This window comes from Hyperolius riggenbachi, chromosome 8 (assembly GCF_040937935.1).
Source record: "Hyperolius riggenbachi isolate aHypRig1 chromosome 8, aHypRig1.pri, whole genome shotgun sequence".
In the NCBI taxonomy this organism is placed as follows: domain Eukaryota; kingdom Metazoa; phylum Chordata; class Amphibia; order Anura; family Hyperoliidae; genus Hyperolius; species Hyperolius riggenbachi.
The window spans coordinates 170,828,030-170,842,188 of record NC_090653.1 but is presented as its reverse complement, the minus strand read 5'-3'; the positions used below and the strand labels follow the sequence as shown (position 1 = coordinate 170,842,188).

At 41.8% G+C, this 14,159-nt stretch overlaps 1 protein-coding gene across 1 annotated transcript in view; it reads left to right on the top strand.

Annotated features, from left to right (window-relative positions):
* Positions 1-14,159, top strand: part of AR (androgen receptor) — a 640,061-nt gene that overhangs the window by 290,295 nt on the left and 335,607 nt on the right. The gene's annotated exons all lie outside the window — the stretch shown is intronic.

Genomic DNA, 14,159 nt, shown 5'->3' with positions numbered 1-14,159 from the left:
GGCCGGCTACAGTGCTGTTTTCTGAAGCACTTATCTCAACCATTCGCTCACTGTTTTTTGTTTGGTTTTACTGCAGGAAAGTTGAAAGGGTCATTAAAGGAACACTATCGATTCACATATTTTTTTCAATTGAGATAGGAATTGTTTGGGAAGTGCTGCTAAGTACTTGTGTATACATTTCACTAGCAACCTCTTTGTTTACTGTTATCAAAATACTTTCAAGCTTTACTGACGCCAAAACTGACGGCAGACTGAGACATGAGGAGAGGGGAAATTCCCCTCAAACTTGATCAGTTAACCCTGTGTGTAACTGTGTGTGAGAGAGAGAAAGCTCCCAACAGCTGCAGCTTCTATGTCCTGTGTTTCTGACTGAAGTGTCTGAAGAGAGCAGAGGAAACTTGTTATGAACATTTGTAATTGTCACAGCTTTCCATACTGTTTTTGCTTTCAGAGAAAAAGTGCTCTGTAGTCTGATATGCAACACTGGCTGTGCATTGAAGCAGACACCCCTTCTGCAATTGATTTGTCACAATATAGCTAAATCCTGCACTCAACAAATTAAAGTTTTTGCCTCTGATATTTAACATGAAAAGTAGGAAAATGTTTAAACAGCTACTTAGACATTATTTGTACATTGTCATTTTAGAACACTTGGGTATTGACAGTATTCCTTTAACTCTGTTCTTTTTCACAGTTTAAAATACAGAGTGTAGTTTTTAAACTGTAAATATTAGAGAATGAGGCAATGTTATTAGTAAAAAAGGACAAAAACCAGGGGAAAAATATACTAAACCTGGTGCATCTGTGGTCCAGGGGCATCTTGTAGATGCTCTTCCTCCAATTATTGTGTCCTCCTCCTGACCGCTTTGGTGTCCTCCTCCTGTACCCTTTGGTGTTCTCCTAATGACCCCCTTTGTGTCCTACCGATGTCAACCTTGGTGGCCCAATGTTCCTCTCTGTGTCCCATAAATGTAAATAGTGGCAGCCGCTATTAATTACCTCATCATGGAAGCCTTCGGGGATCAGCTGCTGGCCCCCTCGTGTGTCCGGTGTCCTGCTCTGCTCCTGACCTGTGAAAGCAAGTAGCGGCGGCAGCTGCTATCACTGGAGCCCGTGGGAGTAGCCGCTTGTCTCTCTCACTCCTTCCATCTGAACGTTATCATGTTGATTAGGGCCATTTATAAGTATTAGTAATGCAAATTATTTTTCCACGCTGAAAATTCCTTTGTGTAGATGTGCGTCCTGCAGCTGTGCATAAATCTATGCAAGAACTGAACCCTGACAAAAACAAGAATTAGCTATACCTGGGGCTTCTTCCAGCCCTTCATAATCTCAGTGGCTCATCAGTTACTTTGTGATCAACTTCTTAGTTCTGCTGTGGCCACTATTTAAAAGCTCTGACCCAACTGGGTTGCAGCTATGACGGATGTTCTGTTCTGTACGTGTGGCTCTTCGATCATGCTCCCGAGTGGCTCCCATGATCGGGATTGTTCTGCGCATGCACGGTCACAATTCTTTCCAAATCGTGCATGCGCAGAATGCTCACAGACATGGCTGTGGTGCACAGTTGCTCGGTAGAATGATCGAAGACGAGTGCCATAGTCAGGCTGGAGTTTTTAGGAGGGGCCACAGCAGCACTAAGGAGGGGAGGAGAAATATACCTACAGGCCACTTAAATTATGGAGGGTTGTATGGCTAATTCTTGTTTTTTGTCAGAGTTAAAGAGACTCTGAAGTCTCCCTAAAATTAGCTTTTTATTTTAAAAACCTCATTAACATTATTGTCTCTCTTAATACTCTGCAGAACCGGCAGAAAACCCTCTCGATCACCCCAAACTCACGGGGGTACACGGCAGGCAAAATCCATGATTGTCTTCCCTCTATGTGCGTCATTCAGAGCGAATCTCCGCCTCTCCCCACCCCTCTCAGTGAAGGAAGATTGAGAGGGGCGGGGGAGAAGCAGGGATCCGCGCTGATTGAGGCTCATATAGAGACAGAGCTGCGCTGCCTCTATGCGGACGTTGCCTGCCGTGTACCCCCGTGAGTTTGGGGTGATCGAGGGGGTTTTCAGCCACAGCCCTGCAGCGTTTTAGGTGGGACATTAATGGTACTGAGGTTTTTAAACTAAAAACCTAATTTTAGGGAGACTTCAGAGTCTCTTTAACGTGTGCTTTAAACTTAATCATATTTTTATCTCTTACCCAGAAAGCCTTTTTCAGTCTGGTGCCACCATACATTGCAAAACTAATATATGCATGCAGTGTATGCAGTTTGAGTGCTGCTAATGATCTTTTTCCTCTCATCCACCCTAGTCACCGCTCCCCTCTCCCACATAAATGATTTTTCACATGCCTGTCCCCTGTTCTGGAACTCCCTCTCTAAATCAATGTAATACTTTACAATCTTGGTAATGTTTAAACACAACCTTATGTTCAACCTAAAACCTATCCAAATAAGCATAATATCTGATCCAGGATGCCTGTTACTAAACCGCCACCATTACAAAGGACCATCTTATACAGCTTACCAAGAACCCCCTCCCACCTCTAGCTCTTTATTCCACCCTTTAACTAAAAGCTTGAATGGACAGAGCCTTCTCTCCTATTGTATTTTAGCTTTGCTACTGACTGTCACATCCATATATACTTAGTACAAAGTGTGCTGTACAACTATGTTTTTACCCACATTGTCCTTGTTTGTCAAAGTAATTTGCATGTGAAATATTTATTTATACAGTGCCACAGAACATTTTGTCATTATACACATAGTAATAACTTTAACCTTAACTATTGCTGAAGCTAACTTCACATAATACTTTTGCCTATCCTTACTCTTTATTCCTAGAATAAGGGTTTTCTAAACTGAAACCTCAACAGTACTGTACCCATTCCTGATCTCCCTGACCCCCAAATCTAGTGCTCTCAATCCAGTGCCCCTTGTATTTTACCCTTAGCAGTGTAGTTAAATCCTACTCAGAGCGGCAGCCATAGAGTAGTGTATGGGAGAATAAGAGTGCCCGGAGAACACAGAGGGCAATAAGAGATGGGGCAGAAATCATACATGGGGTGAGAATTCTAGAGCTGCTGGCTGAAATTAGGCTAGTTCACAGTTGTGATGCTGCATTAGTAATCACTTGTAAAATAAATATGAGGGTGCTGCGAGGGCCTTGAGACAACACTGAATGAGCAGGAATAGTGAAGATCTGAACATGCAGGTGGACAGCTTTCTTTAGGGTGAAGCTGGGCTTACCTTTGTGCCCAGGGCTCTACTATTTTGTGTCATCTGTAGGAACAGCCTTGACATCTGTGTTAAAAAAAACAGGCCTGTCTATGGCGACTAAGGATAGAAAAAGCCATTGGCACTTATTTTAAACTTAGACTACATTAAGACTGAAGGCTATCAAGCGATAGTTCCTGCTTTGCTGGAATCATTGTCCCCTTGCCCGCTCGCTTTTTTTGTTGGGCTGTGGGCTCGGTCCTCGCTTCACTCCAACATTTTTTTATTCAAACTCTATGTCCACTTAGATAGTGAATATAGCAACACCAGGACCCGTGTTTTGCTTGCTGGGCTTCAGGATGGAAAAACGGGTTGCCAGGTTAGTACTGCTGGCAATAAATTAAACTAGCTTTCTGTGCACAACGGTCCATCCACTGAATCTGGCAATCAAACTTGCTCCGTATCACTTCTGGATTAAAGCAGGAAGATTAGGCCCCATTTACACTTAATCAGTTGGTACGCGTTTTTTTTTCTTCTCCTTAGTAGTGCATTGCGAAAAATATTTCAGTTAAAAAGCGAGAAGTGTGAAAGGTGCCATAGGAAAACATGGGCATTACTTTGAAAATCAGTTAACTGATTAACCTCTTGAGGACCACAGTGTTAAACCCCCCTAAAGACCAGGCATTTTTTTGTAAAATAGGCCACTGCAGCTTCAAGGCCAAGCTGCAGGGCCGCACAATACAGCACACAAGTGATTCCCCCTCCCCCTTTTCTCCCCACCAACAGAGCTCTCTGTTGGTGGGATCTGATCGCCCCCAGCATGTTTGTTTATTTCATTGTAAACATTTATGTGTGTTTTTTAATTAAAAACAGTATTTTTTATTAACTTTCCCTCCCTCCCTCCCCCAGCCAGCCTATCACAGCGGATCGCTCCTGTGTCCCACAGGGGTACAGCCGTGTCACACGGCTGTCCCCAGTACAGTGCTGCTGTAGATTGCAGCGCTGTACGGGTAAATAGACGGCGTTTTTGCCATTTAACAGTCTCCCAAGCTGCTCAGAGACTGAAGATCTGAAGGAAATCGCAACCTGCGCGCGATCTCCTGCAAAACAGAGTCCCAGGACTTTAAGCCCATCGGCGTTAGGAGGTCCTGGGGCTGCCGCCGCGGCCACAGGTTAAAGGGGCACAATGGCGAAAAATTGTAAAATTTAAAATATGTGCAAACAGTAGGTAGAAGAAATCTGATAGAAGTGACAGGTTTTGGACTAGTCCATCTCTTCATAGGGGATTCTCAGCAAGGCTTTTATTCTTTATAAAGATATTCCCTAAAAAGGATTTACGGTAACCACTGTAGCCTTCAGTCATTTTCACTTTATGCATCCGAGCAATGTTCACCTCCCATTCATTAGTCTATAACTTTATCACTACTTATCACAATGAACTGATCTATATCTTGTTTTTTCCACCACAAATTAGGCTTTCTTTGGGTGGTACATTTTGCTAATAGCTACTTTACTGTAAATGCATTTTAACAGGAAGAATAAGAAAAAAATAGAAAACATTCATTATTTCTCAGTTTTCGGCCATTATAGTTTTAAAATAATACATACCCCCATAATTTAAACCCACGTATTGTATTTGCCTAATAATCCCGGGTATTACATCATTTAAATTATGTCCCTATCACAATGTATGGCGACAATATTTTATTTTGGAAATAAAAGTCCTTTTTTTCCGTTTTGCATCCATCACTATTTACAAGCTTATAATAAAAAAAAATTAGAAATATTTAATCTTTACATGGATATTTAAAAAGTTTAGACCCTTAGGTTAATATTTACGTGTTTGTTTTTTTTTGTAATGTTTTTTTTTTTTTTTTTTTATTGAACATTTTATTTGGGTATTTTCGGGAGGGTGGGATGTAAATAGTAATTTTTTTTATGTAAATATATGTTTATTTATTTATTTATTTTTTTACATGGGGATGTAGTTTTACTTTTTGGCCACAAGGTGGAAACCTTGAGTTTGTTTACATGACGTCACTCTAAGCGTAACATGTACGCTTAGAGGGACGTAGGGGGACATAAGAGGCAGAAAAAGCAAGGCTTCCGAGAGAAGCGGTCGCTTTTTCTGCCGGGGAAAGGAATCAATGATCGGGTGAAGACAGAAGCAAATAAAGCATTTAATAACTCTGCCTTACCTTGGTCATCCACCATTTAGTTCCCACCCTCATCCTTTAGGAGTCCTATACAGTCAACCTTTCTTTTTTTAGAGTTGATGTACTTGTAAAACTTTTGGGGGTTAGATTTGATATTCCTAGCGATTTGATTTTCAGCTTCGATCTTTGCCAGCCTAATTTCTTTTTTACAATTTTTATTGCACTCCTTATAATTGCTTAGTGCAGCCTCGGTCCCCTCCTGTTTTAGGACCTTATAGGCATCCCTTTTCCTCTTCATTTTATCCCTAACCTTTCTATTCATCCATAGAGGCCTTTTTTTATTCCTAGACATTTTGTTTCCATATGGGATATACATACTACAATATTAATTGAGAATAAGTTTAAAAGATTGCCATTTCCCTTCAGTGTCCTCCCCTTGTAGTACATTATCCCAGTTCACCAAACTTAGTGCCTGTCTAATTTGATTGAACTTTACTTTTCTAAAATTCATAGTTTTAGTGGTCCCGCTGCTCCGTGGCCTATCAGTCACCAGATCAAACGTTATCATGTTGTGATCACTATTTCCCAAATGTTCTTGAACCTGCACATTTGATACATTATCTGGTCTATTAGAAATGATCAGATCCAGGAACGCATTCCCCCTAGTTGGTTCCGTTACCATTTGAGTCAAGTAATTGTCCTGTAGTGCTGCCAGAAATCTGCTGTTTTTACCAGAATGGGTAGCCTCAATACCCCAGTCAATGTCTGTAAAGTTGAAGTCGCCCATAATTATGACCTTATTTTTACTTGCAGCTTTTTCAATCTGCTGTAGTAATCGCAGTTCTGCAGCTTCATTAATATGAGGTGGTCTGTAGCATACCCCAATAAGCAATTGGCAACTTTTATTTCCACCATGAATATTTACCCAAACGGACTCCACATCTTCGCAATCTTCTTCCATCTCATCGTTGAGGACAGCTGTAAAAGAATTCTTAACAAAGAGACAAACCCCTCCACCTTTTTTCCCTGTTCTATCCCTCCTAAACACATTGTATCCTTTTAAATTAGCTATCCAGTCATGGCTTTCATCCATCCATGTCTCGGTTATTCCCACAATGTCATAGCCTTTGTCATTCAGAACTCTAGTCCGTCTATTTTATTTGCAAGGCTCCGAGCATTGGTTACCATGCACTTTATATTTTTACCACCACATTTACCAATTTTGTTTACATGAAATGGGCTACTTGAAGTTTTACCAACCTCCTTAATCTTTACACTGTCCCCACCCCCCTCTCCACCCCCATAATGTTAGGCTCCCACTGTCTTTTTACCTTATCTTGTCTACATATTGAGACTTTATCCTCCCGCCTCCCCCCAGATCCTCGTTTAAAATCTCCTCCAACCGTTTAGCCATCTTCTTACGAAATGCAGCTGCACCCTCCCCATTAAGGTGCAGCCCATGCCTGCTGTAGAACCTGTAGCCGACTGCAAAGTCTGCCCAGTTCTCCAGGAACCCAAACCAGGTGCAGAAATGTGGGCACTGTTGTCATTTTATTGATTCCAAAACCTTTAGAACTAACTATTGGAACTCGAATTGGCTTGGTAAGCTCAGTGACCCCTGACCTACATGCACAGGTGAATCCAATTATGAGAAATGGTATTTAAGGGGGTCAATTGTAAGTTTCCCTCCTCTTTTAATTTGCTCTGAAGTGTAGCAACATGGGGGTCTCAAAACAACTCTCAAATGACCTGAAGACAAAGATTGTTCACCATCATGGTTTAGGGGAAGGATACAGACCGCTGTCTCAGAGATCTCAGCTGTCTGTTTCCACAGTTAGGAACATATTGAGGAAATGGAAGACCACAGACTCAGTTCAAGTTAAGGCTCGAAGTGGCAGACCAAGAAAAATCTTGGATAGACAGAAACAACGAATGGTGAGAACAGTCAGAGTCAACCCACAGACCAGTACCAAGGACCTAAAACATCATCGTGCTGCAGATGGAGTCACTGAGCATCGTTCACCCATTCGGTGCACTTTACACAAGGAGATGCTGTATGTGAAAGTGATGCAGAGGAAGCCCACAGCACAAACAGAGCCGCTTGAGGTATGATAAAGCACATTTGGACAAGCCAGCTTCATTTTTGAATAAGGTGCTGTGGACTGATGAAACTAAAATTGAGTTATTTGGGCATAACAAGGGGCATTATGCATGGAGTTTAAGGAACACAACATTCCAAGAAAAACACCTGCTACCTACAGTAAAATATTTTGGTGGTTCCATCATGCTGTGTGGCCAGTGCAGGGACTGGGAATCTTGTCAAAGTTGAAGGACACATGGATTCCATGCAGTATCAGTAGATTCTGTAGACCAATATCCAGGAATCGGTGACAAAGCTGAAGCTGCGCCGGAGCTGGGTCTTTCAACAAGTCAATGACCCTAAACACCACTCAAAGTCCACTAAGGCATTCATGCAGAGAAACAAGTACAACATTCTGGAATTGCCATCTCGGTCCCCAGACATAAATATAATTGAAAATCTGTGGTGTGAGTTAAAGAGAGCTGCCCATGCTCGGAAGTCATCAAACCTGAATGACCTAGAGATGTTTTGTAAAGAGGAATGGTCCAAAATACCTTCAACCAGAATCCAGACTCTCATTGGAACCTACAGGAAGCGTTTAGAGGCTGGAATTTCTGCAAAAGGAGGATCTACTAATTTATACAGGAAAATCATGACGATTAACAAGGTTGCCCAAACTTTTGCATCCCACTGTAGGTGATATTTGTAAACTTGTCAATAAAACGCCTTTTAAGTCACCAGAAAGCAAGAAAAGGCTCAAAATAATTTTCATAGTACCCTTTTTACCTACTTTTTGGTACTTTTTTAGTTGAAAAGTGCTGGAAAGTTATTTCCATCAAATCAATAAATAAATTAAATCAAGGATGAAAAAGTATCTCCTAGGAGAAAATTCAGGTGAAAAAGAGAATTGCATATAGCCCCTTGTCATAAAATGCCCTTTAAACCGCCAGCAAGCAAGAAGATACCCCAAATAATCTTGATAGTACTTGTTCACCAACTTTCAGGTACTTTTTCAATTGTAAAATGCTTAAAGTGGTATTGTCACCATAAAAATCAAATTTCAACAGCAACTGGTCTGAGTGTATTAAGTGATAAAGATGCTAATCCTGCATTCAAAACGTTTTTTGCTGTTATGGTTTGGAGTTATCACATACTTTAGGAGCACCGGCCCTAGTGCCAAACAGTGCCAAAAAGTTGAATGCTGGGAGTTCTTTTGAATGCTGGGAGGATATGATGTCAGCATTAGCTTGGCAAGATGACCACTACCTAGACTAGGATTTTCTGCTTTTCCTTTGTAAAATTCACAGGAATCATTACATGGATAGCACAATACATCTGTTATGTAAGTAGAAGTAGTATTTATCTACTTATTGTAATATCCCTGGAAGATTTTGTTCCAAAATCAATTTTATCAGCAGGAGAGGGGATGTGCCATGGGCACAGCGTGTGCCCCCTCCTATGCTAATTTATTTTTAGGATGGTGGGAGGATACAATTGTCTTTGGGGAGGAACTGGCGATTTATACCTCCCATGTGATCTTCTGGGGCCGTTTCATAGATGACATGTTCATCTTGTGGGACGGCCCCAGAGACATGTTTGATGATTTTGTCGCTCTCTTGAACAGGAATGAAACTGGGATGTTTTTCACGTATGAAATTAACCGCTACACGTTAAACTTCCTGGATGTTCAAATTTGTAAAAATCAGGAAGAAAGTTTGGATACAAAAATCTATAGAAAGGCAACTTCCACGAATTCCCTGTTGGCATGGGAGAGTTATCACCCAGAACCCCTTAAGAGAGGCATACCAAAGGGACAATTTCTGAAAGCAAAGAGAAATTGCTCAAGTCAGAGAGATTTTGACAATGAATGCTGTACCCTTAGAAGGAGATTCAAGGCAAGAGGTTACCCCAATAATGTGCTTGATACGGCAGAGGAAAAGGCAAGAGAGACAGACAGACTTGAACTTTTAACCCCAAAAGAGAGAGATAGTAAGGAGGAGGGAAAAACTAGAATCATTAACACATTTACTAACCAATCTCAGAATATTAAGAAAATCATCGAAAAAACATTGGTCCCTGTTACAGTTGGATTCTCAATTGAAGGAGATTCTACCCCCTTCCCACAATTTACATACAGAAGAGGGAGGAATTTGGGGGATTCATTGACACACTCCTTTCTATCGCCAATAAGGAGGGGTCAAAAAGGGGAGAAAAATAAAACCTGGTTGAGTAGGGATCTGAATGGAATGCACAAGTGTGGAAAATGCAAGGCCTACATACATGTGGAAAAGTGTAAAAATTTTGTGGCCCCAAAAAACGGGAGAATCGTTGAGATTTGGGACTTCTATAATTGTGATACGGAGGGGGTTGTCTACGCATTAAAATGCCCCTGTCCGTGCATATATGTTGGGGAAACTACAAGACAAGTGAAAACACGCATTTTAGAACACTTGGGTGATATTAAGCACAAGCGTAACACACCTGTTGCAAGACATTTCCAGGAATCTCATAACTGCGACCCTTCAAGTTTGAGATTTTGGGTGATCCAACAATGGAGGATGGGCCCGAGAGGAGGTAACCTGGATAAAAAATTGAGGCAGCTTGAAGCCCAATGGATTTACAGGCTAGGTACCCTCTCTCCAGGGGGTCTAAATGAAGGATTTACATATACCCCGTTTCTTTAAGGGCCCCCCCCCCCTCTCTCTCTCCTCTCCCCTTTGTTGATGGAGGTTTCCCCTCCTCTGTGTATTGGGAATATGGGGGCTTTCCAACTTTGTTCTCCTTTCTTGCATTGGTATGATTAGGAGTCCAGTCCATTTTTCTGTATAAGGATTGTGTTTGTTCTCGCGTTCTTAATTGACATGATGTCACATAAAAGATTTAATGTCCCTCCCGGTATTAATCGCCTAATTGCAGGTCCTGGAATCACATATCTGTCCCCTCTTATATATGCAGACCTTAGATTTTTGCCCTTACGAAGAATCCTGAAGTTGCCCCTATTGGTCATCTAACTACCACTTTTAAAACAAAGGTTTTGCTTTTTCTGGCTCGGATTACCACTAGAAAAATGGGTGGGTTTGTTTAAATTTTTACATATCCTCCCCTCCTACGCAATGCATCCTATTGCAGGGAGAATGGGCGAGGTTACTTCAAACGGGGATGACCTATTTGTCAGCATTACATGCGTACATATGTACGAGTACTTACGCCCCCTCCGCAGTGGTAACCTATCGCGTGAGAAAGGGTGTGTCCGCATTGTATGCGTAATTGTGCACGGAAGGTGGAAACCTCCCCCCCGTGATGGCGACCTATCGGTGTGAATGTGGGAGTGTCCAGGTGGCGAAGACTGCCGCCTATTGGCCGGACGGCTCTGCACCAATACAAGCCGTGTCTTCTGATTTGAATGCGAAGACTGTCTCCAATTGGACGGCAGGTGGGACAGCCACCTGACCTGTAATAACCAATGGGTAACGAGCTTTATCGGCTTTGTGGTTTTTGGACTATTTTATACATTTGAACAAAGATACCTATGGCGAATTTCGGAGGGATGAGACTTTGAACTCTGGAGAGAGGGTAAAGCTGGTCAGATAGGCTATATTTTAAACTTAGGACACTATTTAAGCCATCATGGGATTCTATGTGGTCACTCATTGATTGGCTTAAGAGTGACTGACAGGTATCTGGACCAATTAGGTGTGGGGATTGGGTGGGTGGTAACAAGCATGGACTCCACCCCCACCCCATGTGACTCCTGGTCAGTATAAAAGGAAGATTTGCCAGCCATGTCGTTTAGGCTACTGTCAGAGGCCTATACGCTACGTTACTTATATAATGCTTTGATTTTAATGACTCTATAATGCACCTTGGCACTATATGCACTTATGCACTGTACTTTTTCCCTTTAAAAAGCTTCCAGTTAGAAAGTGAAACATGTTGGGTAGTTTAGATATGGTGGGGGGTTTGTGTATTTAGTTATTAATGTGACTAGTAAGCTGAAGTAGTTGAGATTACTCTACATATACTAAAAACTACTTATCAGTTTTTTCTGTAATAACTAACTTTTGACAGTAACCGGTACTATTTTAGATGTAATTAATAAACGTTAAGTTTTATCCCCTAAAGGAGGGAAAATATTTGTGATTTATTGAAGAACATCCACAGCTTTAATTACTAGGTAATTCTCAGTGGTGTTAAAGCAGGGATTTTATCTGACTTCCACCGGGAGTCGGGAAGGAATCTTCGGGAAGGAAACCTTTCTAAGGCTGATTGGTATGAGCCTTTTTTTTTTTCAACAATCTTTTATTGAAATTGGCACAACAGAACACATATGTTATCGAGTTGCATATATGATTACATAATAAAAGCTGGCATGAGAAATAACATTTTGTCACTGACATTATTTGCCTATTTTTCTTAATTGAGAAAGGGGGGAAGGGGAAGAGAGGGGAGAGGGGGAAAGGGAGGAGGGAGGGGGGGGGGGTAGGGTGAGGGAAGGCAAAACAGGGGATATCTCAGGAAACCATAAAAAGAAGCATGTTCATAGCATAACCTAGGAGAATTAAGATCCAGGGTACCTTTCCTGATGGGACATAAAGAAAATGCAAGATAATCTCATAGGTTGATTCCCGGTGAATAGATGATGTGTGGAGGTATGTAACCATGTGTTCAGTTGTGGGAGCATTTGTGGAAGCAGTGAGGGATTAAGACAGGTAAGTGTGGAGGGCATCTGAGTCGCAGAAATCAATCCAAACCAACCATCTCAGGGTAAAAATGTTGTACTTGTCCTGTGCCGTGAGGAGGAGATCATCCATTCTTTTTATATGGTTCATGTGGCTGATGAGATCAGGGAGAGAGGGGACAGCCTGTTTTTTCCAGTTTCTGGCGATAAGTAGCCTAGCACAGATCAAGAGGTATCTAAAGACTGATTTCTTGGCTGCTGCCAGAGAACCAGGGATAATAGAGAGTAAGCCAATTTCAGGAATACATGGCATTGGTGGAGGTACAGAATGTTGTGCAAGTCGAATACTTTCCGCCAGAAAGGGTTTATGGCAGGACATTGCCACCAGATATGAAAGTAAGTGCCTATCTCCGACCCACATCTCCAACACGTGTCGGCAGAATTGATATCAAATTTAGCTAATCTGGCTGGGTCTCTATACCATCTGGCGTAAAGCTTAAAGTTTCTTTCCTGAGCTAAAACTGAAGGAGACATTTTGTGTGATAGGGCATATACCTTGTCCCATTCTTCTTGGTCAATTTCCCTTCCCAGGTCTCTCTCCCATGTATTCTGTAATTTTTGGAGGGCCAATTCTCCACAGTCAGCAATCAGAATTTTGTAAATTTGAGAGAGCATGTGTTGGGGCTTGGAGGCCCTGGAGCAGAGCTCCTCAAAAGGGGAGAGGCGCCTGTGTATATTCCCCATAGAACGAAGGGATTTGTAGAATTGGCGAAACTGGATAGTAAGGAACCAATTTGGTAGTGGAGCTTCCTCCCCCCCTCTCCATCCCTCCCGCGGCAACAGGGAGGTGGGTCCAATATAGTGCCTAATTTGAGGCCAGTTGTCTCTACCCCTTCCCAAGAAGTCCTTCCTGTGCATCCCTGAGCCAAAGCTAATGTTGTCTAGGATGGGTGTGAGAGGGCTAGGGGTAGGTGAAAGACTATATTTTTTAGACATTCTGTCCCATCTACCCAATACCACAGCTGACCAGAATTGGAGAGTGCTGGGGGGGGGGTCTCCTGTCCTTGGGGGTCCAAAGGAGAGCTCGTTGGTCAATTGGGTCTAGGGAGGACTCTAGGCTGACCCACTGCTTTTGATCCCTACCGTAAAACCAGTCAAGAACCAAAGTCAGGGTGGCGGCCTCATGATAAGTAGCGAGGTTGGGTAGTCCCACTCCCCCGTCTTCTTTAGCTCTAAAAAGGAGATTAACGTTTGTCCTGGGTCTCCTGCCTTGCCACGGTATGAGCCTTTTAAATGTTTTTCTTACCTTCCTGTGGATGAGTTGGAATAATTGTTTTTGTTTTGTTTGTTTTTCTTCTGGTTGAACTTGATACTAGATAAAGAATAAGAAAAAGAACACAGAGACACCAGAAGCCCATTCTGGTATAGAATGTCTCTGATCAGGTTTAGACGACAAAAGTACAATTGGTATTATACTCACAAGTCTGAGTTGCTTTTGATAGCATGTGGGGAAGTACCATCCCTACTCAGACTTGATGATTCGTTCCACAATCCAGAAACATTTATAGACAAATATTTACTACAAAGCAATCTACTGTATAAAGTAAAAATGTAAAAAAAAAGATTTTAACTATGCCTAACAGAATCATTGCTATCTGTTGGCTCACCACAACCTTTTATTTTTGTATTGCTTTAACAAGTAAATTATCCAGTTGCTTTTGCCTACGTTCGACAATTTCATGGAAATGTGACAATGTACAGTCCTTACACTCAGATGCAATTAAGTACAATCCTGCAGCGTCAAAGGGAGAAGAACCATCTGCTCAGTTGTGATGACAAGACACACATATACAGTCTTTGGTTTTATCTCAAGACATTGCTTGTGTATCAAGTTACTGTAAATTTTCATAAAAAATGTTTTGTGTCTTGCAAAGCGCTCTTAAACCAAGTTACTTCCATTCCAAGGTGCTACTGTAATCACATGATCAGTCATTCACCAAAAGATTAAATTCTCACTGTAAGAAAAATCC